General features: G+C 30.8%; 1 long non-coding RNA gene across 1 annotated transcript in view; it reads right to left on the bottom strand.

Moving 5' to 3' along the window:
* Positions 1 to 3,576: 3,576 nt before the first annotated feature.
* Positions 3,577 to 25,206, bottom strand: part of LOC113387970 — a 121,465-nt gene continuing 99,835 nt past the window's right edge. Inside the window, exons 5-7 of the long non-coding RNA XR_003368172.1 lie at positions 8,283 to 8,346; positions 8,007 to 8,140; positions 3,577 to 3,737 (exon numbers count right to left, since the gene is read on the bottom strand). This is a non-coding gene — a long non-coding RNA (uncharacterized LOC113387970). The remainder of the gene's footprint in view (positions 3,738 to 8,006; positions 8,141 to 8,282; positions 8,347 to 25,206) is intronic.

Here is a 25,206-nt window from a genome sequence, read left to right as displayed (position 1 = left end):
AATGCTGACAAAAATTGATTGTCAAAAAATTAGTAGAAACGCCTAGTGGCGCTCCTAGAATTAACATAAAATAAATAAGGACATATATGGAGAGAAAAACAATGATACCAAATGATTTAATAATTAATTAGCAGACAAAATATAGCCGGGGCTTTACTTAGAAGGTGCTACGTCTTGAGAAACCTTACTCTACAATACCATAATTTTCTACATATACATCATACAACACATTCTATGTGGAATAATAATTTCCAGTACGGAAATTATACGAAATGTTCTTCCAGATCGCTCCACCGTGTTCTTAGCCCTCCCGAATGGCTTGACATGCATAATATTTGGTTGACATAAGGCGCGACTGTCGCGTTGTCGTTGTCGCTGAAAATGCAATCCTTGCATAATGTGCATGTGCAAGTGCAAGTGCAAGTGCAAACCATACGTACAACACGACACGAGAGAATTTCATTTCCGAATTGCTAATTGCAACAAACGAGATGCCGCCGAATAATGATATTAAGGAAACGTATGTGGTAACAGACGAATGAGGTACTGAACTAGTAGTGTATGGCATTGTGCCTTAAGGCAAATTTCTGTAATTTTCCAAACCAAGACTTGAATTTTTAACTTCCCTAAGTGTAAGTTTTAGTAATCGCAAAAACGTCGAGAATGAAAATTTGTATATATCTTTACGTTTCAAAGGTTTCTAAATATTTCGGCATACCTTAGAAAAAATTGATGTATGTGTGTGTATGTGTTTTTATGTTTGTGTGTATGTGTGTATGTGTGTGTGTGTGCGGATACAAATTTTTGTCGACTATTTCGGGAACGTCGATCAACTGATTGGAATTATTCAAAATACATTCGATTCGTATTGATGAGGAGACGTGTTGATTAGTTTTTGGAGAAGCAGGTTTAGCTGTTCCAAAGATACGGGGCGTGAAGTGCCAAAGACTCAGTTCTTAGGAGAACGGAGCATACGAATTTAATAATTCAAAAATCATTTTACTTGTACTGACAAGATGAAGAACTGATTAAATTTTTGAGAAGGCAGGTTAAGCGTTGTTCTAATGTTTATTGGACATATGTTCATCGAATTATCAGATATTTTATAGAGTTTTTAATAATGTTAACACATTTTGTGTAAATTTTTTTGCGTTCAGTACCAAGATTTTTATTACGGTACGGAAAGTTCTAGCAATTTACCTTAAGACACGATGTTATGCACCCCACTAGTTTAAAAAAGCTTCAAACATTTTTCTAACGAAAAGTTAATAAATGAATGTACGGCAAAGTTGCTTAAGTCGTGACATCGCCATTGTTATATCTATATTACATTTTAATTAACTTCCCGTAGGGTAAGTTATAGTAATCGCAAAAAAATCGAAAATGAAAATTTTTATATATCTTTACGTTTCAGAGGTTTCTTAACATTTTCGCATACCTTAGAAAAAATGGATGTATGTGTGTGTGTGTGTGTGTGTGTGTGTGTGTATGTATGTATGTATGTATGTATGTGTGTGTATGTATGTGCGGATACAAATTTTCGTCGACGATTTCGGGAACACGGATCAACCGATTTGAATAATTCAAAAAACATTCGATTCGTATTGATAAGGAGACGTGCTGATTAGTTTTTGGCGGAGGCAGGTCTAGCCGTTCCGAAGATACGGGGCAAAAAGTGCCGAAAACGGTAACTTAGTTTTTAAGAGAACGGAGCGTCCGATTTGAATAATTCAAAAAACATTTCACTTGTATTGACAAGATGAAGAATCGATAAAATTTTCATGAAGGTAGGTCTAGCGGTTTCGGAGATATGGAGGAAAAAGTAAAAAAATGAGCCATTTGGCGGTCAAAAATGATCATTAGACATATGCACATCAAATTATCAGATATTTTATAGAGATTTTAACAATAAGTATACATTTTGTTAACATTCCTATGGGTTCCGTACCAATGCTTATGCGTTAAACAGCGACGCGGGACTTACGTCGCTTTGTCTCTATGCAGTTAAAGCAGTACGATTGCTTTGAAAAGAAAGTTCAGATCTTCCACAATATGTCAAAATAAAGAAAAAAAAAATTTTTTCAAAAAAAAAAAATTAAAAAAAAAAATTATTTTTTAAAAAAAAAATTTTTTTTCAAAAAAAGTAATTTTTTGTCCAATTTATAGTTTCTCAAAAATCTTATTTTTTCAAAGTAATTTTTTTTCAAAAATGTTGATCGTTTTTAAAAAAATAATAATTTTGGTACGGGAAGTTCCAGCAATTTGCCTTAAGGCACGATGCCCTAATTGCCTTAAGACAGAATTCCACTTACAGCTAGTTTTTTTTTTAAAAGAACAAAAATGCCACATATTTAACTTCGCGAAAACGATTTTTTTCATATATCCTCACCTTTCCAAGTTTGCTGAACATTTTGACATATCTCAGAAATGAATGTATGTTTGTGTGTGTATCCGGATACAAATTTTTGATTTTGGAAACACGAATCAACCGATTTTTCATTAATTCGGAAAACATTTGATTTTTATTGATAGGGAGACGTGCTGCTGATTAGTTTTTGGAAAAGGCAGGTATAGCCGTTTCGAAGATACTGGGCAATAAAGAACAAAAATGGTAATTCAGTTTAAGAGATAACAGAGCGTCCAAATTGAATGATTTAAATAATGTTTTATTTGTATTGACTAAATAAATAACTGATTAAATTTTTTGGAATGTAGGTGTAGCGGTTTTGGAGATTTGGAGTCAAAAATGTTCATTAAACATACGCATATGAAACTACCAGATATTTTAGAGATTTTAATAATATATACAAATTTTGTTTACATTCATAGGGGTTCCGTACCAATGTTGATTTGTTAGACAGCGACGCGGCGCTTACGCGCTTTGATATTGCGGCTCTAAAACAGCTACAAAGCGCGATTGCTTTAAAATTAAATTCAAACTTTTCAAACAATTTCGAATTTATTAAAAAAGTCTAATTTAAAAAAAAATCTAAATTTTGAGATATATAACTTTTCCAAAATTTTCAAAAAAATTATATAAATTTTTTAAATTTAAAGTTTTATAAAATGTGATTTTCGATACGGGAAGTTCCATCAATCAGTTTTAAGACATGATGCCATGTATTTATATTTGCAATTCTTTGCAGCAGTAGTGAAGGTTAAGAACATTGAGCAATCTGCAAAAACTTTTTGTATAATTCCCTTACAATAAATTTACATTCTAAATAGATTGGCTTGTATCCAAATAGCCAAGGAAAGCTATTGAGTACTATTCATATTATTATTGTTTAGCTTGTTTCAGCTACTATTACAATGCTGGTAATGATTTCAAGATACTTGTAATATTTGTATGATACAAGAAATTAACTATATGGTGTCAATATAATGAAAGAATAGTTTTGGTCTCGTAGAATTTTTATCTTTTACCATTTACTTTTCCTCAGTATGTATTTTTCAAGTCATCTCTAAAACCTCGAAATGTTACATATTTTATTAAAAAAACATTATAATTATACCAAAAACATTTTAAAATAATTTATGTTCTCAAATATAGCCATTACAATATAATACCTTCGTTATTTTTTGTCCATTCTGTAGAGTGCATAGTCGTTATCCATTTTTTCTTAAAATCCTAATAATCAAAAATATTGTTTATTAAAAACACTCCTTTTTGGCATCATAATATTATCTGGCTTAACTAATTAAAGTTTCACTGATGTTATGGACTTCTTCTTCCACTACAAAAAATTAACTCAATTAATATACAATAAACTATTCACATATTTATTATTTGTAACATTTACTAAATATCTCAGAAATCTTATATTTATATTAAAACAGTTGTTCTTCTTTCTTAAAAATCATAGAAATTTTTGTTTTATGAAAGTATTAAACAAATATTTATATTAAAGCAGTTGCCCTTCTAACCTAATACAAATTACGACATTTTTTGTTCTATAAAATTATTAAAAGAAACTAAGAATTCATTGTATTAAAGCTTCTTGATGGAAACTAGGCAAATAAAAAAGCGAGATATTTTAAGATAAAAATGAAAACTTTTTCATTTTATAATCATGATTAAACTTATTTCCTCAGCATAATATTTTAATACTTTTTTTTAATTTTGTTGTACGTCGATATTGTAAGATAACCAAGTTCTGGTAAGTTTTCGTTGCCTTCACCTTATTTCAGGAAAACGTATAGAAACTCCTGTGCAGTAGATCTTGAAGCAAAAACTTATTGTAGTAACTTTAGGGAAACTAGTAGAACAAAGATGGACCTCAGATGTTACACAACAAATTATATAAAAATAAATTTGTAATACGAAATGTCGAAATGTCGAAAAGTTTTTCATCAGGTATGTCAGTCATATATGTGTGACATAAAAGGAATATTTTCAAGAAATTTTGGTAAACAAGCATTTTCTCTTGATACATTTTAATAGACTATAGATAAATGCGTTACTTAATACGTTCACATGTTTAAATAAATTATCTAATAAATTTATTATAGTCAATGTTAACCTATTTCTGATATCATTGTTATGTTTCATAGAGCGGTTTCCATTTCACATTTAAAGACAACTTTCGGCTGTAAATTCATCATTCCTTTAGTTTCCAACCCCTGCCTTGCGTTTAGACTTTCTTACCCCGACTAAGAAATAGTTTAAGATGTGGGTTTAGCAACGAACTAACAAAACAACAACTAAGGGAAGGTGCGCAAAACAAAGTTTTCTAGTTCACCCTTAATTTATTAATTGCATCAGGGAAGTTATGCGGCCTCTCGTGCACAACAATTCAATATATTCGAGGTGTCGAGATAGGAGAAGAAATTACGAAGCTCGGTAGAGTGTTTTAACATACTTAAATATCAAGGAATTTCTAAGTTATTCTGTGAGAAATAGTATTATATAATAGTTAACTGAGATCAATGAATATATGGACTTGTCATGGAGACGTGGCAGAATTTAGCGAATATACAATAATGACCTTTTCCTACAATTAAATTGGAACTTTTGAAAAATATATTGTGGAATGTAAGTTGTTTAGAATATTTTGTGAAAGGTTTTATTAACCAAACTAGTTGATCTTCAGCAATAAATTACTTGGTGTTTATATCTTTGAGAAAATTGTGGTTTGTTTGATTTTTTCCTAGTACTATTTCCCCAAAGAAGTATTTGCTCGTTTTCCGATTCGGTTCGTAAACGCAAAAGCCGCAGACATAAATAACGCGACAACTCGCCGAGATTTAAAACGGATTCAAACAAACCGTACTTTTTCATTATTTTTTTTTTGTTTTTTTGTTATTTTTACTTTTATCGAAACTGGAAAGTTGTAATGCTCGTTTGTTTTCCTAAAATAGTTGTTTAAAGTTAGAAATGGTTTAGATAAAGTGCAGTTCGGGAATAAAGATTTTTACTCTCGTAAAAATCTGTCATGATAAAAATCTAATACAAAATATAAATACTTTTCCTGCCTTCGCGTATGGTGTGAAAATTTCGGCAAACATTAGAAAAAATGGTTGTGTGTATGTATGGATACAATTTTTTGGCCTCGTTTTTGAGAGTACGAGTTAACAGGTGTGACAAGTGGGCAGGTAGTCAGGTAAACAGGCAGGCAGATAGACAATCAGGAAAATGAACTGGGTAGACAGACGGACAGATATGTTTATAGGTAGGAAGGTAACAAGTAGGCAAGTGGGTAGTTAGACAGGTAAACCGACAATTAGGGAGATAAACAGGCTGACGAGTAGACAGGAAGGCAGTCAAACAGTAGGCAAGTAGACCAGTGGACAGGTAGACAGATTGACAATTAGGAATATGAACCGTCTGACGGGTAGGCAGACAGACAAACAGGTTGACAGGTAGACAGGTAAAAAGTGGGTAAATGGACCAGTAGACAGGTAAATAGTTAGAAAGATAGACACATAGGAAAATAGACGGGCTGTCGGGTAGGCAGACAAACAGATATACAAGTCGAAAGGTAGGCAGGTAAAATATAGGCAAGTGGATAGGTAGACAGGTAAACAGGTAGACAGAGAAACAATTAGGAAAATCAACCGGCTGACGGGTAGAAAGACAGACTGGCAGGTCGACAGGTAAAAAGGTAAAAAGTAGGAAACTGGGTAGGTAGGACAGGTAAACAAGTAGACAGATAGACAATTAGAAAGATGAACCGGCTGATGGGTAGACAGACAAACAGGCAGCTCAACATGTAAGCAGGTAAAAAATAGGCAAGTGGACGAGTAGACAGGTAAACAGGTAGACAAATGGACAATTAGCAAAATAGATCGGCTATTGGGAGGACAGACAGACAGGCAGAAAGGTCGACAGAGGTAGACAGACAGATAATTAGGAAGATGAAACAGCTGACGGGTAGACAGGCAAGACAGACAAATACAGGTCGGAAAATAGATAGGTAAAGTTTAAGCAAGTAGGTAGGTAGACAGGTAGACAGTTAGAAAAGTGAACCGGCTGACGGGTAGACAGATAAACAGACAAGATGACAGATAGGTAGGTAAAATGTAGAAAAGTGGGTAGGTAGAAAATTAAACAGGTAGAATGATAGACAATTAGCAAGATAAACCGGCTGACGGGTAGACAGACATACATACAGGTCGACAGGTAGACAGATAAAATGTAGGCAAGTGGATAGACAAGTAAACATATAAACAGATAGACAATTAGAAAGATGGACCGGATTTCGATTAGACAGACTGGTCGACAGGTGGGAATGTAAAATATAGGCGAGTGGGTAGGTAGAGAGGTAAACAGGTACACAAATAGGTAGACAGGTAAACAGGTATACAAAAAAGTCGGTAGGTAGACAGGTAAACAGGTATAAATAGAAAATTAAGAAAACGAATCGGCTGTCAGGTGGGCAGACAGACAGACAGGTCGACAGGCAGGCAGGTAAAATGTAGGCAAATGGGTAGGTGAACAGGTAACAGGTAAACAGGAAGACAAATAGATAATTAGGAAAATGGGCGATCTGAGGGCTAGGCAGACTGACAAACAGGCAAGTCAACAGATAGGCAGGTTAAAAGTTGGCAAATGTATAGGTCAACTGCTAGACAGGTAGACAGGTTAATAGTTAGGAAAAAGTACCCATTTTCTAATAGGTTTTTATATAAATATCGATTGAGTTTTCTCCATAATTTTAAATTCTATATGAAAATTCTGTGTGAAGCCTATATTGAAATTCTAATACTAATTCTAATTTTGTAGTATATTATTTGCATCAAAAGCCGTCCAATGTGTTTATTATACAACATATAAATGTCATGTAGTAATTAAAATTCATGGACAGATACAAATTCATAATGATCACTTTGTAATTATTCCGCTATTTACTTTAGTTAATTAAATGTTGCATTATATGCGAAAGCTTTGTAATTAGATATTCAGAATTAATTCAAAACACATCATTAAAAAAATGTTGTTTGATAACCACTCAATTGCAATTCTATCAAAGTTGTTTTGCTGGTTTATGGTAAATATATATGATGGAAAAATGTGGTTATTTGCAATGATTATATTGCGTTCTATATGATCTGCAAAAGCGATTGCTTTGAACGTAATTGATATTTTATTTAGAGGAAAAACATGAAAATCCATCCTACACGTGCTTTAGTAATATGTATATGATTATTTCCACATATAAAAGTAACGAAAAAATTAAAGTATTAATACTTTAATGTTTTCATTAGAAATTAAGTAAAAGTTTGTATATTATTTTGAAAATTGATTATTTCTAATTATAGAAAAAAAAAGTAAAAATGCTTCAAAATATTTTCATTATTAAAAAAACAACGTAAGTTTTTGGGTTTTGTAAAAAATTAAAAAAAAACATGATTACTGTTGTATGTTTCCTTCTACTATTCTTTAGTAAAGTAATTTATAGAATACTGAAAATCATTCCTCATAATTTATTTTGATTATAAATTCAATTAGGATAACTCAATATAGGGTTGGTCACTTGTTCTCACTTATTTTATAGCAAATTTACCTTTGCAATTTTTTAATTTGATTTTGTACAACACATTCATTTTGCATCTTGATGTAAATTGTCCTGATAATGTATTCATAAAATATTACAATTTTTGTGGTCTAGACATCATTTCTCGTTGCATTCTATTTTAGCTGAAAATAAAAATATTATTACTCAACAATGTTTTGTTGATTTTCATTAAATTATGTTCAAAAAATTCACACCAGAAATAACATTTAACTAAATAATCTTGTTTTAGAAAATGTGTCATAAATATGTTAAATTTTTACTTACAACAATCATTATTTTCTTTTCTTATTTAAAGCTCAATATTATCTTGCAACAATGTAGTAGGTACCTGCAAAATCATATACATTATTATTGAATGCAACAAATATCTAAAGAAATTCGTTATTAGTACTTTTTTTAATTTATGAAAGAACAAAAATTTATAAATTTGGTTAATTTAAAACAAAATATCTTCCATACACTAAAAATTCACTGTGTTTGTAACGTGCATTTATAGTCAATTTTTCACAAAGTCATTTTTTTCAAAAAAATTAAAATTCATCAAAAATTGAAAATCAAAAGTTTTGAAAAAAAAATCAGTTTTTTTATTTAGTTTTTGGGAAGTTCCAGTAATTTTCTTTAAGATACAATGTCATACAACACAAGTTATCTTCCCGTAGGGTAAGTTATTGTAATCGTCCAAAAATCGAAAATGAAAATTTTCACATTTCTTCACGTTTTGAAGGTTTCTGAATATTTTGGAATACCTCAGAAAAAATGGATGTGTGAGTGTGCGTGTATGTATGAATGCAATGAAAAACATTCCATTCCTATTGATAGGAAGATGTGCTGATTAGTTTTTGGCAAAGGCAAGTCTAACCGTGTCGGAGATACGGAGCAAAAAGTGCTGAAAATAGAAATTGAGTTTTTGAGAGAACGGATCATCCGATTTGAATGACTTAAAAAACATTCAATTCGTAATGGCAGCGAGAAGTAGTGACTAGTTTTTGGCAAAGGCAGGTCGACCCGTTTTGGTAACACCGAGCTAAATGTGCGAAAAATGGCAGTTTTTGAGATAACTAAGAATCCGATTTAAGTGATTCATAAAACTTTCTGCTTGTTTTGACGAAATAATTGCTTTTGGGATTTTTTTTTGTAAATCGAAAATAATTCAGATTTTAATTTTAATATTGGCTAAAGTTGCAAAGCTCACTTATAATCTTTAAAAAAATTATTTTAACTTTTAATTCAGTTTAAATAATTCTTATAAATATTAGACAATGTTACAGTATTTATTTATAATAATCTATTTGGAAAAATTTAATATTCCTCGAACATTTCGTTACGGTACAGAAAGGTCCAGCACAATGCCATCAACTAATTTATTTTTTAATCTACAGAGAAATAAGTTGAATAAGTGATTATCAATGTTAGAATATTAATTTTCAACTTCACAGCACCATCGTCAAAATTTAAAAAGCCTAAATTTTTTACGATATTTTTTAAGATGAAACATGTGAAATCCATCTCAAAATTGTAGTCAGATAGTAATTGCCAGACTTCTTTAGAATCCATGCCCTTGATTTAACGATTTAATATTTTTGAATCATTATAATGCATATCAGGGTGGTCCTTAATATGGACATTTTTGAATTTCATGGCTCCTAAGGGCTCAAATAGTTCCAAATTGATAAAAAACAATTCTCTGAAAGTTTGAGCTTTTAATATTAACTTTGAGATAGTGCGCAATTCAATCAACCTTCGTATGGAAGTAGCATGAAAAGAATTTTGAAAATAAAAAAAAAAATTTTAGGTATAACTTAGCGACAAATGAATTAAAAGTGAAAATTCGTGTAATTTTTTATTGAAAATTTTTGAAAATTTTTTCATGCTATTTCCATACAAAACTTTGATTGAACTGCGCACTATCTAAAAGACAATTTGGAACCATTTGAGCACTGGGGAGCAAGGAAATTCGAAAATGTCCATATTGAAGATATATATATATATATATATATATATATATATATATATATACATAATCTGCATTGGCTTTATAGTTAAATAATATTCTGGATGATCTCCAAGTCATAACTCAGTCTGTAAACTCACGGAACTAGAAGGTCTAAGATAGCGCCGAGCACAATGTGCGGTACAATTGCATATGCTTGAGATTATGATGTATAACTTGGCATGTATTCTAATATATGTGATTTATTCAACACCTAAACGCTTAGAAATGCATAATACGTTTTGCGAATTATCCATTTACCAGAGAACTATACCAGAAATAGACGGAGACGGAGGAAGAAATTGATGGTTGAATCTTTTAAAAAGACCAACGTTCTGTGAAAAGACTCTGATATTACAAAATCTGATTTCTCACAAAGGCCATGATATAATCTGTTATGTTTATATGAATATAATATAATAAATAAAAAAAGAGTACGCTTAAGGTTCACACGCGATTGAAGTAAAAATTATTTGCTAATGCACATTTTATTTTATCAGTTATATGGTAACACTTGTGATACACATATTTATTAGTGACGACCATTATACACATTTATATAATGATAAATTATGAATTATATATTTATAATAGCACAAAAAATATATATAATATTTAAAAACAATAATGTAATTAAAGTCATACTCCAAATATGACATGATCGGTTTGTCATTGTAATTTAGAAATGAATTTTCATTAGAGAAATGAAGTAATTGCTGGTTAATAAATTCTATAATATTCGTTCACACAGTGGATTATAATAAACAACGCCTAAACAAATATTGTTTTCGCAACTTTACTCATCATGTAATTGTGTTTGAAGAACTTCATGTAATTAAAATTAACATACATTCATTGACTGCTTGTATTTTTTTACTTCTTCGCTGGCGATATAATCTCATTCTTTAAACAGCTGTAGTATCTGTTTTGCCTAAAAAATATTTTCTATTTCAATAACATTAAATATTCATAGAAACTACGAATAATGCTGCATTTGTTTTATTATTATCATTATAGTTATTTACGGGAAACAGGGTAAAATATTCTTCTGATTCGTGCATTTTTTATTAAATCAAGATTTGTAATACAATGTAACTTTAAAATGTTTATTTTTCTAAGCCGATTTCCTTGTTGATATCGGTACGTATACAACGTTGATGCTGGTACGCATACAACGACAGATCTCTATTCACTAACGCGTCGACTAATCACAATCGACCCGTATAAAAATAATATCATCGAGAGCGAATGACGAATCATTGGTACTCGACTCTTATCTTATCTGCCGTAACGCACTTCCGTTGCATTTGTACGGATTTATACCCTAGTTGCGCCTAAAAAAGTTTTACTTCAAAAATTGTCGAAATAAATTTTATAATAAATATTTCTTCAATTATTTAAAGGTTGCGCGAAAGACTCTTATGCAGTGTTGAACGAAAACCGTGCCGTAACAATTTCAGTTCCGCGTAGTATGAAAACCGCGTGTTCAGAGTACCGCGTTATAGGAGCAACTGTTACTAATTTCTCATCATAATGCACTTTCACAACAAAATTTGATAGTACAATTCTACAATAAAATTTACTAAACTTTTCTTCTATCTCTGACAATTCTTGCAGGTGCCACCTGCCTCCGACAGATACTTCCTCGTTGTTATTCAAGGCGGGATCTGCAACCAATTTGCGTGTGAGTTTCCTTGTATCACCTTGACGTTACAAATCACATATACTTATATTGGAGCAGGTAACACGGAGAATATAAACATCAATAGGAAAAATAGACATATACCTACTGGGGAGACGAGATGTTTTATTGGTGTCGATGTCAACACACATATCACATGCCATTGTAACATAATAGACATGATTCTCAATATTGATAAAATATTTAGATTTTTTTATTTTAGATTATATTGATATATATATATATATATATATATATATATATATCAATAATAAAATAAATAAATATATTATATTATATTGATATATATATATATAATTTTTTTTTATAATTTTATTTTTTTCAGGAATTTATTGGACTATTTTTCGACAATGTAGTGCCTGTTCAAAAGTACTTTTTAATTGCACTGTTTGTTATTAACATAGGCCGGACTATTTCTATGTCACCATGTTGTTAAAGCAAAGATTCTAGCTAGTTGGGTGCATGGAATCGTGCCTTAAGGCAAGTTGCTGGAACTTCCCGTACTATAATTAAAAATCTTGGTAGGAAACCCAAAAAAAATTATACAAAATGAATACACATTATGGAAATCTCTATAAAATATCTGATAAATCGATGTGCATAAGTCCAATAAACATTTTTAACCACCAAGTGAGTGGTATTTAGAGTCCATAACCACTGGACCTGCCTTTACAAAAGTTCAATCAGTTTTTTATCTAGTCAATACAACTAAAATGTTTTTTGAAATATTGAAATCGGACGCTCCGTTCTCTTAAAAACTGAGTTACCGTTTTTCGCAGTTTTGCTTCTTATCTTCGGAACGGCTAGACCTGCCATCGTCAAGTACTAATCAGCACGTCCCAATCAACAAATCGAATGTTTCTTGAATTATTCAAATTGGTTGATCCGTGTTCCCAAAATCGTCGACGAAAGTTTGTATCCGCACACACACATACATCCATTTTTTCTAAGGTATGCCAAAATGTTCACAAACCTTTGAAACGTAAAGATACATAAAAATTTTCATTTTCGATCTTTTTGAGATTAGTATAACTTGCTCTATAGAAAGTTAAAAATTAAAAAAAAGGTTGGATTTTAAATTAACGTTAACATTCACCAGTCCTGTATGACAAACAGTTCTAGAAAACAAGCTCAAAAAATGATGAACTCAATTTACGTACTATTGTAACGGGGTATTCAGTATTAATGTAATATATAGGGTTTTTAAATTAATACAATTTTCTCAAATAATTCTGAATGTCTTGAAACGTTAAGAAAACATACAGTTTGTAAGACGGATTTCCTGGCAGAAATATAAATTTTTTGGTACAAGTTCAAACATATTCGTTATTGTATATGAAAAATTCATAAAAAATCTGCTGAAGATATTGTTTCTTACTTAAAGTCAATAAACAGTTTGATACACATATATCCATCATCCATGTTCTGTAAAAACATGAATCTGATATAAAAAATATAGTTATATAAACTTAGTAAACGCCATATTTCTTCGTAATAAAGAACTTAAGATGTATGAATTGAAAGAATTGCAGATTGTGTTAAATCTATAATGCCAAATTTGACTGTTTCTAAATAATCTGCAAAAGATTTAACAGTTTCATAAAAAATCATAAAACCAATGGAAGTGACTTTTATTGGTGAGAAACTGCTTAAAAAGATATTATTTAGAAAATTTAATTATTGACTTGTGTAAAAACTGCTGAATACATTTTTATGTAAGAATAGATCATTAATAGTTCAAGGATATTTAAAAAAAATAGTTTGACAGATACTAAATAGGACAACATTAGTATCTGTAAAACCGACAAATTACAACAAATGTAACTTGTCTTTAAATGGTAGTTCAAAATGTCAATTTTATAATGTCGATAAAAATGTTTCTAATACACTTTCACATTTGTAACAAAAATTATGCTAACCGATTCCATAGTCAAACTATTATTATCCTACCTAAGAACCCTGGTCTTCTGTATTTTCCCTAATTTTTCATACTCCAAAGAACCCTTGAAGTAAAAAAAATGTCATGTGTAGTACTACGTGTATAAGAAAACGATGATTTGTCTATATTTACATATCGTTCAAATATTCAAGAGCCCTTCGTGTCAAAGTTGTCATGTTGTTTGGAAGAAAACAAGAACATAAAAAATTTATTAGTTGCATGTCACCCATCGTGACTTTGACATAGCTTTCAAACTTTATATGAATATATATATATATATATATATATATATATATACTAGCAACCCCGGCCACGATTCGCTGTGGCTTTTGTTAAAATTCACCGGATTCGAATTTGAATCTGGTGGACAATCTACGGTTGAAAATCATTAAGGAAAATTTATTAATATTTATTATATAATACTAAAAATTGTTTTACTGTATTTAAAAAATATTCTATCTCAATATACCGAATTTAGCATAATTTTCCAAGTGAACATTTTCCTTAAATTCCTCATATTACATTAATATCCAAGAAAATATTTTCCTGTATACAGTAAATTTTCCGCACTTGTATAGTAGGATAATAACAGAGTATTACTAGTAATATTGCAAAAGTTGGATTCGATTATTCGGAAGTATTTTGTAAAATAAAATAAGACCATCAAAGGTAGGTTTCCTTCGAAATGCAAGGCTATTCGCAAAGTAAGAAAACTTTCCTGGGAAAGGGGAAAGTTTTTATCGTAATGGAATTTCATGAATACGTGCTTGATATTTTTATTAGCGTTTATAAAAGTATTATAAATTTTATTGCAATGCATATAAAACGGGAATGCAAATCGTTTTAAGAGTACGAAGAATTATGGATCATTATTCTTGAAGAGAATATATGTATAGTAGAGGTATCAAAATTTTGATATATGCAAAGTAGTAAATTTTTAGATTAAAACTAAAATTGTAAATGTCTGGATTTTATATGCATGTCGTGTGATGTATTTACGGTTGAAATTTGATATTTGATATATAAATTGAACTGTGAAAAGTTAAATAAAGTTTTTATGATCGGACTTATTTCTATTAAAAATAAATAAATTTAGAAACATTATTAAGTATTACTTGATAACTTTAGAGAGTAAGAAGGTATCATGCCTTTTGTTAATACAGTTTTTATCCAATAAAGTAAGATTCTGCAAAATGTCCTTGCATAGTGTTCCGATCTTTGAAACTATTATCTAAAATTTTAATTCTTCAAAACTATAGAGTATGATTTTGGTACTCTTTTACTTAATTAATATTTAATTATCTATATATGCAAATACCCTTAATATCTTGTCCCTTCACGTGTGCTGTATGGCAGTTAATTCGAACTATTATCCTTTCCTCAAATGGATGTTGTTCCTTGAAAGGATCATTTTGCCTTAATGTTAGTAATTACGTAATTAAGAGGTATTCCTGGGAGTCCACTCTACGTGATGAACTACATCTTGAGGAAAATTGAAGCTACAATTTCATTAGAGCTAATGGTAAGAAATATTCTGCTAAAATTGTAAGATGGACATTTTTAGTTGGTGGTATCATTACGCATTGAGAAAATAATTTACACAGTATGGGTTCATGTGTCTATTATAATATTTTTTTCCAATGTTTTGCAACTTGCAAACTATCGATGTCATCGTACAACAGCAAAACCCTGAGAAATTTATCCTTCAGAATCTTGTGTAGAAGTTCTTGTAGTAGAATCTCTTCTGTTCACAAGTGAAACTACTTGAAAACAGTTGCCGCTTCACTTACTCAAAACGTTGGAGGAGACGTCTTAACAATTTCAAAATTCATAACACACAGTTTACTAAACTTATCTAAGCCGATATGAATAAATTTTAGAGATATATGGTATATATATATATATATATATATATATATATATATACTAGATTTTGAGTATTTCTTTCAATTTATATTTCAATAACTAAAATACATTCTTATTTTGCATGTTCAGAATATTTGGGAACTACTAGACAAAACATGCAGAAGATGGTGAGTTTAAAATATTCATTACTTTTTCCAAATAAATCTAAAATTTTCTAATAAATTTCCTTAAATAACAAAATATTTAGTTTTTACGAACTAAAGAAAAATACGAGATATCTGAGTTTGTATTTTTCAACTTTTTCACTTCATGAATTAGTGCATTAGTATTAGATTTTTCCCAAGACAGAATTTTATTTTCCAATTAACTTTTTTATACAACGTTTTCATACCATTTGAAATATATTCATACGATTTGCAATATTTTCAGGCAAACTCCAACATATTTAGATAATTCATGAAATTTTAAGCCGACTTACAACGTTTTTAGACGAGTTGAAATATTTTCTGACGTGTTACGGCTTTTTCTGATGACTGATACCATACCAGTTTCAGATGACTAATACCATTTTCAGTAATATTTTCATTCAAATTGAAATTCGTGATATGATTTGCAATATTTTCAGATAAATTGCAACATATTTAGACGACTCACATACTTTTTCTTCGAAGTAGAATGTTTCTAGTCCAGTTGCATTTTATTTCAACATTTTTTCAGTTAACTGATAACATTTTTTAGACGACATTTTGCAGTATTTTCACACAACTTACATTTTTTCATACGCTTTGCAATATTTTGCAAAATGATAGATATTTACACAAATCACAAAATTTTCAACCGATTTTCAACGTTTTCAAACGAGTTGCAATGTTTTTAGAAGAGTTGAAACACTTTTAGATGAGTTTCAATATTTTTAAAAGAGTTGACACACTTTTAAACGTGTTGCAACACTTTCAGACGAGTTGCAACACTTTCAGACGAGCTGCAACACTTTCAATCGTGTTGCAACACTTTCAAACGAGTTGGAATACATTCAGGCGAGTTGTCACATTTTCAGTCGAGTTGCGACATCTTTCAGACCAATTGCGACATCTTTCAGACAAGTTGCGACACCTTTCAGACGAGTTGTGACCCCTTTCAGAAAAGTTGCAACACCTTTCTGGTGAGTTGCGACACCTTTCAGGCGAGTTGCAACACCTTTCAGGTGAGTTGCGACACATTTTAGGGTAGTTGCAACATTTTCATTCACGTTGCGACACATTTTAGGGTAGTTGCAACATTTTCAATCAAGTTGCGACACATTTTAGGGTAGTTGCAACATTTTCAATCAAGTTGCAACACTTTTAGGCAAGTTTCAACACGTTGCGACACAATTTCGGTCTAGTAGCAACACTTTCGGTCGAGTTGCGATACTTTTAGTCAAGTTACAACACTTTCAGTCAAGTTGCAACACTTTCGTCGAGTTGTAACCCTATCAGTGGAGTTGTAACACTTTCTGTAGAGTAATTACTTTTTCAGACGAATTCTAACATTTTCAAATGACTTACAACATTTTCAAAAATCCATCAACAATATTTAAATAAAATAGTTAGCGAAGTAGTGCATTGAAGTTAAACCTAAAGTCATAGTTAAACTGTGACTATTTTCAGTTTATTGTGGGCAATTTTTATTATTTCTGTTGATTTACACTTTTTATGTGAATAGTAACCTAAGTAACATTATTACCCCCAGAACATTTTTGAAAATACTGATATTTTTCTACAAACTTAAAAGTTGTTTAATTTGCTTTTTGAAAATTTTGGAATTTCTTGGAAGTTTGTGATACCCATTCATATCGGTTGATTGAAATTACAAAATATCTTATTATTAAAATTTAGTTTGCATTTTGCTTTGTATCTCTGAAACCGCTGGAACAACTTTCACCAAAAACTGATCAGTACGTCTTCTTATCAATAGTAAACTAGCTGTAAGTGGAATTCTGTCTTAAGGCAATTAGGGCGTCGTGCCTTAGGGCAAATTGCTGGAACTTCCCTTACCAAAAATTATTATTAACTTCCCGTAGGGCAAGTTATAGTAATCGCAAAAAAATCAAAAATGAAAATTTTTATATATCTTTACGATTCAGAGGTTTCTGAACATTTTGGCATACCTTAGAAAAAATGGATGTATGTGTGTGTGTGTGTATGTATGTAAGTTTTATCGAAATCCGAGATAAGACTTTTTCATCAAAAATTGTTTAGTGTATTTGATCAGCTTCATTTTTTAGTTTCCGGCGGTTTTAACCAGGAAAGCATATGAGTATTAAAATAATTATTATATGGCGTTATATTTCGCTATATTCCCTACAATTAATTTCCAATTCGGACCCTCTATCTGCCTCACACGCCGAGCAATCGTAAAAAGAGTGAGAATTTTGTTTGGTTCACTGCAATATTTCAAATGCGAATATCTCGAAAACTAATAGACCAAGTGTCATAAAATTTTCACAGAATTTTACTAACAATATTGTGCATAAACGCTATGAGTTTTATCGAAACCGCTAGACGTGCCCTTATAAAAATTTGATCAAATCTTCATCTTGTCAATACAAGTAAAATGTTTTTTGAATTATTAAAATCGCACGCTCCGTTCTCTTAAAAACTGAGGTACCGTTTTTGACACTTTTTGCCCCATATCTTCGGAACGGCTAGACCTACCCACGCCAAAAACTAATCAGCACGTCTCCTTATCAATACGAATCGAATGTATTTTAAATTATTCAAATTGCTTCATCCGTGTTCCCGAAATCGTCGACGAAAATTTGTATCCGCACACTTATACAAACACGCACGCACACACACACACACATACATCCATTTTTTCTAAGGTATGCCAAAATATTCAGAAACCTCTGAAACGTAAAGATATATAAAAATTTTCATTTTCGTTTTTTTTTGCGATTACTATAACTTACCCTACGGGAAGTTAATGAATGCTTTTACATACATACATAGTATATACACACATTCACAGATACATTCACATAAACGTTTTCTAACTTACGGAAAGAAATTAAACCATCAAGTGACTTGAATTTTGCAAACCCATGTTACTCCGTTCTTATATTGCTACGTTTATAAAAAAATAGAATTATACAAATTATCCATTTTATTTAGTTGTAGAAATATTTGATAGCAGAAAAAAACATACACCCAAAAGCTAACATTTCACTTTACCCTTTCAGAGTAAAACCCAAAACGTTTTATGCAGAACTATTTTCGCCCACGTTCCTCGACACCGTCGTCGTCGTCTTCAAAACTTTCCATCTAACATTTCTAGTTTAGTTAAAGTTTTCCTCTCAGGCGTTATACGATATGAGATATAATGCGACAAAATTCATAGCTTTAACTACATTTTGCAAGCTTCTACATCTGTAGCTGACTGCCATTTGGACGTGATATCGTGTAAGCTATCGTATTAACACTTTCAAGAAACTTATACAGAAATTGAGTGCTCAAATGTCTTCATTTCAGCAATTGCTTCGAGACAATTCGTGCATGCTCTCTGTTCGTGGATGGGATAATAAATTATTTAGAGCAAGAGAAAAATTCAGTGATAGTGTAATTCATTTATCCGTATGATAAGGAATTATATTTACTACTTGCAGTACTTGCGGCTTCGTTTTTCCTAATTTCTCAGAAAAATATTTAACTAGTTGTGCACGGCAGCGTGCCTTAAGGCAAGTTGCTGTAACTTCCCGTACCGTAATTAAGCATTCGAGGATTGAAAATAATGAATAATTGTTTTAAGTAATTTCAAATATATTATTTATTATAAATACATACTGTAAATTTATAAGTGCTTATTAAATTATGCTGTATAGAAAGCATCAGCGAGTTAAACATCTCAATGAGCATTATTTTCTAAAAAATTCCGTTTTTGATAATTCTCTCAATACATACAAAACCACTGCGGTTTTTCAAATTTTCAAAATTTTGATTAATAAATCTATAGAAATCTCTGGTAAAAATATTTTGTTTCAATACGCATTCAATGCAGTTTTTTCATTTCTAGAATAACTTTTAATTTTTTTTTAACTTCCCGAAGGAGAAATCCGATTCGCTAATTTTATGTTTTCTCGGCGTTTCAAGCCATTCTGAATAATATGAGGCCAAATTTGGAAAAAGTATGTATGTGTGTGTGTGTGCGTGTGCATGAACAGATTTTTTGCCGTAAATCGACGTTTTCTCAAAAACGGCTGCACCGATTTCAAAAATTTAACAGCGATTTGATGTATCTCTAGCGTTTATCAATTTTGTGCGACGATTGGCCTAACCGTTTCTTTGTAAATAGCAGAAAAGTGAAAATTTTTTCGTCCACGTTTTAAGCTGCAATTCTGAATCGATTATAAAAATTCAAAAATCGTTCGAAAGATGTTGGTTGGGAATCGACCTGATTAGTTTTTGATAAAGATCGGCCGGCCGTTTTCTTGTAATAAAGTGTTGAAAAGATTTTTTCGGCGATTTTCATGATTTTTTTTATGATAGATATCATGGTCTTCTAGATCATACTAAAATATTACGGACCTACGACAAGTCGTGTAATTTAATAAATTTAGAAAATTCCTAATTAGAAAAGTTTGCAAAAATTATTATCGTTTTTTGGCTTTGGTCAAAATTAGACCTTCAATCGACGTTTACTCAAAGACGCCTGAATCGATTTCAGAAATTTATAAGCCATTTGACGTATATCCATGATGATTATAGCTTGTCAGTTTGGTGCGACGATCTGCCGAGCCGTGTCTTTGTAATTTGGAAAGAAGTGTTAAACCTTTCGTCCACATTTAAGTTCATACCACCGAATCGATTTTGAAAAATCAAAAACTGTTCGAAAGATATTAGTTGGGTATGATACAGATTAGTTTTAGGTGAAGATTTTAGGTATGATACTGAAGAGTTTTAGGTGATTAGTCGATTTTTATGGATTTCACGCATTGTCGTGTTTTACATTCAATTGAAAATTTTAACAAAAAAAGACTGATTTCTTTGATATAGTTTTTTTGAAGAAAAATGAGATGTATAGGCAGCATCATCGAGTTAAATATCTAAATAAGCATAGCTTTTTAAGAAATTCAATTTCCGAGAGGCCTCTCGAAATATAAATAACCACTGGCTGTCGTTAAATCTTAAAAATCTTATATAATAATCTATAGATATCTTGGGTAAAACCACTTTGTATAATTTGGATATAAAAGGATTTTTCTCATTGTTATATATTTCCAAGTTAATAGCAAAATCTCCATATAGATGAATGGCAATTTAGTTTTGGTGGACATACATCGATATACATATGTACGAGTTTTGTATCTGAGGCAATCAGCATATTGCTATCTGTATTGTTCGATCTGCATTACAATTTGTGTTCGAGGTGCATTTGATACATATTTAGATACATTTCTATACATATTGCATCGCAACGAAGCAATATTGTATTATTTACTGCAACGATGCAATTGTTGGAACCGAATTGATTCGAAAAAAGATGTAAAATGTAAGTGATTGATTTATCTTTTATATGTCGAATTTGAAAACGTAATTTTGATCAAATTAGCCTGAGCTTTGGATTTTTTCGCAATTAACTTCTTTTTATGGTATACTTTGGTTCGTTAGGTATCTTATATATACCAAAGAGCTGACTTTTATGGTACACTCTCGAGGCTGATTAACGCTGTTTTCCAAGTTAGTTTATGTTACTTTTATGTCACCAGAGAAGCTACGAACTTATTGCGTAATAATTTAGCTAAATTACTAGATAAATACTATGAGTAACACTAACTACTTACAAACTGCTTACACATAATGTGACAAAAATATATTGAAAAAACTATCACATTTTCAACTTCCCGTAGGGTAAGTTATAGTAATCGCAAAAAAATCGAAAATGAAAATGTTTGCATATCTTTACGTTTGAAAGGTTTCTGAACATTTTGACACACCTTAGAAAAAATGGATGTATGTGTGTGTTTATGTATGTATGTTTTTAGCTTCCCGTAGGGTAGTTATAGTAATGGGCCGAAAATCGAAAATGAAAATTTTTGCATTTCTTGACGTTTACAAGGTTTCTGAACATTTTAGCATACCTCACAAGAAATGGATGTGTGTGTATGTGTATGTATTTTGTATGTCCGCATTTTTTCGTCCACGTTTTTGGGCGCACGGATCAACCGATTTGAATGGTTTAAAAAACATTCGATCCCTATTGATAGGGAGATGTGCTGATTAGTTTTTGGCAAAGGCAGATCTAGCCATTACGGAGATGCGGAGCAAAGAGTGCAGAAAATACAAATCGAGTTTTTGAGAGAACGGAGAACCGGATTTGAATGATCTAAAAAAAATTCAATTTGTAATGATTAAGAGAAGAGGTTATTTGTTTTTGGCAAAGACAGGTCCCGCCATTCCGATGATACATAGCTAAATGTGCAAAAAGTGGCTGTTTTTGAGTGAACTATGCGTCCGATTTGAATGATCTAAAAAACTGTTTGCTTGTATTGACAAAACAATTGCCTTTGAGGATAAAAAATTATTACATCTTTTTTTTATTTTCCATTAAATATTTTTGTAATTTTGGATTAAAAATTCAAAAAATTACGCAGGCTAAGCACAGTCTAAGGGCCACTCTGGTACAAATGTTTACCCAAGTGCGTTTAGACTGTTTATGTACTGGAGCACTTTTTCAATTTTGTGTAAATTAGACAACTATTTTTGTGAAATTGAATTCGAAATGAAATGATGATTGTTAATGTTATGTAGATAAATTGATTTATGATTTACATTTGATTTGCTCAGATATAACAAGATAGCAAAAATAATGAAAGTTACAGTATCTGTAATAATATATTTGAAAACGTTTAAAATTTCTCGAATATTTCATTACGGTACGGGAAGTTTTAGCAATTTGCCTAAAGGCTCGATGCCATGCACCACTAGTATTTCTTTTTAAAAACCTGTCAAATATAAGAGTGGCTAGTATAATATTGAAAGCAAAAATCTCTATATTATTACCACATTATCCGATGCTGTTAATTCCTTGTCCAAACAAACACTGATGTATCTATTTCGTACCCACATAAAACAAAAAGGTAGAACTTATTTATCTATTCGTGTTGAAACGAAATCCTGTGTAAACCCAGTAAATCATGAACCCCTTTTACAACGTGAATTACAATTTATACATCGAATGCGTTTTAAATACTCGTTTGGAAAAAAAAAAAAAAAACTGAATAGACAGCACATCTAGTGTACTAATCGTCTGAATTATCCCGTGTCACGTAAACTATATGGGTTTAACTCTTTAGATAAATTCAGGGGCTTATTTATAGCTTACTTTAGATTTATTGATTATGTAGGATATAGAACACTTCTCGGATAAAAGAAATCGATATTAGGGATGTAAAATTTTTTAACTTATTGTTAGTAAGAGTAATCGCACTAAAATCGAAAATGGAAAATTTTATATATCTTTACGTTTCAAAGGTTTCTGAACATTTTGGCATACATTAAAAAAATATATGTGTGTGCGAAAACAAATTTTTAATCGACGATTATTGGAACACGGATCAACCGATTTGAATAATTCAAAAAACATTCGACTTGTATCGATAAGAAGACGTGCTGATTAGTTTTTAGCAAAGGCAGGTTTAGCCGTTTTGAAGATACAGATCAAAAAGATCCAAAACTGATAATTTAGTTTTTGAAAGAACGTAGTGTTCGATTTGAATGATTCAAAAAACATTTTATTTGAATTAACCGAACGAAGAACTGTTAAAATTTTTAGAGAGACAGGTTTAGCGGTTATAGAATCTTAATAAAAAAGTTATAAAAATGCCATTCAGCGGTCAAAAATGTTGTTTGGATATATGCACATCAAATTATCAGATATTCAGATATTTCATAGAAAGTTTAACAATAAGTATGAATTATGTTCACATTTTTATGAGTTCCGTTCCAAGATTATCTATTATGAAGTTCTTTTATATGGTACAAATAAATGACCTTGAAATTTTCGACAGTATGGAATAACTAATTTGAATTTAAAAAAAAAACATTCGCTTTGTAGTCGATCGAAAGACATTTTTGCAAAAAGCACGTTTCGGAGGTATAGAGCGCAAAGGGAGCAAAATAGGTCCTGCAGGTTTTGAGAGAACAGATCATCCGATTAGATTATTTTAAATTTTTTTTGCTTGTGTAGACGGTGTGCAAACATGCATTTACAAAAAATTTCGTATTTTTGAAAATTTAAAAAAAACAAAGTTTTTTAAAAAAATTTGAAGTTTCAAGAAATTCAAAATCCAGAGTTCCTTTATTTTCAAATTTCTTACAAAAATCTCAAAAAAGCATATAATTTAAAAAAAACTCTCAAAATAGTTTAAAAATCATTTTTTACAATAATTTAAAAAACATTCAAATTTAGAAAAAAAACTTCAAAATTATCAAAAAAATCAAATTTAGATAAAAATTGAACAAATTTCTTGTAAACATACACATAAGTTAACACTTTATTACAAAAAAACGGCCCGGCCAATCTTTACCAAATACTAATCAGCACGATTCCCAGCCAATCTCTTTCGAACAGTTTTTGAATTTCCAAAATCGATTCAGAATTGCGGGCTAAAACGTGGACAAAATGTTTTTCACTTTTTTCCTATTTACAAAGAAACGGCTAGGATGATCGTCGCGCAAAAATGATAAACGCTAGTCCTCGTCGAAATACATCAAATGGCTTTTAAACTTTTGAAACTGATCGAGCCGTTTTTAAGAAAACGTCGATTTACATTACATTTGAAAAATCTGTTCACATACACACACACACATACTTTTTCCAAATTTGATCTCATTCGATTCAGAATGGCTTGAAACATCGAGAAAACGTAAAATTAGCGAGTCGGATTTTTTTATGAAAACATAAACTTCTCTTTCGGGAAGTTAAAGAAAAATTACAAAAATATATTGTTGAATTATTATACCCAAACAGAGTTTTGATGGACTACATTTAAAAATGCGATAGAATTCCTTTACTTCTGACTGTTAATGAATCCTCTCAAAACACATGCTATGCACGATTCTTGAGTCCATCAAAGTAATAAACTAGCTGTAAGTGGAATTCTGTCTTGAGGCAATTATGGCATCGTGCCTTGAGGCAAATTGCTGGAACTTCCCGCACCGTAACGAAATGTTCGAGGAATATTGAATGTTTTCAAATATATTATTATAAATATTGTAACATTGTCTAATATTTATAAGAATTATATAAACCGAATTGCAGAGTTGAAATTATTTCTAAAGTATATTAGAACTATAGTCAGAATTAAAAATAAAATCTGAAATATTTTCGATATACAAAATACTAAAAAAAAAAAAAAAAAAAAAAAAAATTCCAAAATCAATTATTTTGTTAAGACAAGCAGAAAGTTCTTTGAATCATTTAAATCGGACGCTTAGTTCTCTCAAAAACTGCCATTTTTTACATAATTAGCTCCGTATCTTCGAAATGGCTGGGCCTGCCTTTGCCAAAAACTGATAAACACTTCTCCCAATCATTACTAATTCAATGTTTTTTAGATCATTCAAATCGGATACTCCGTTCTCTCAAAAACTCGATTTCTGTTTTCTGCGCTCTTTGCTCCTTATCTCCGTAACGGCTGGACCTGCCTTTG

The sequence above is a fragment of the Ctenocephalides felis genome, unplaced genomic scaffold, assembly GCF_003426905.1.
Source record: "Ctenocephalides felis isolate EL2017-DRISC unplaced genomic scaffold, ASM342690v1 CF-g0.4_SCAFFOLD_03572, whole genome shotgun sequence".
Taxonomy (NCBI): Eukaryota; Metazoa; Arthropoda; class Insecta; order Siphonaptera; family Pulicidae; genus Ctenocephalides; species Ctenocephalides felis.
This window is presented reverse-complemented; position numbering and strand designations above follow the sequence as displayed.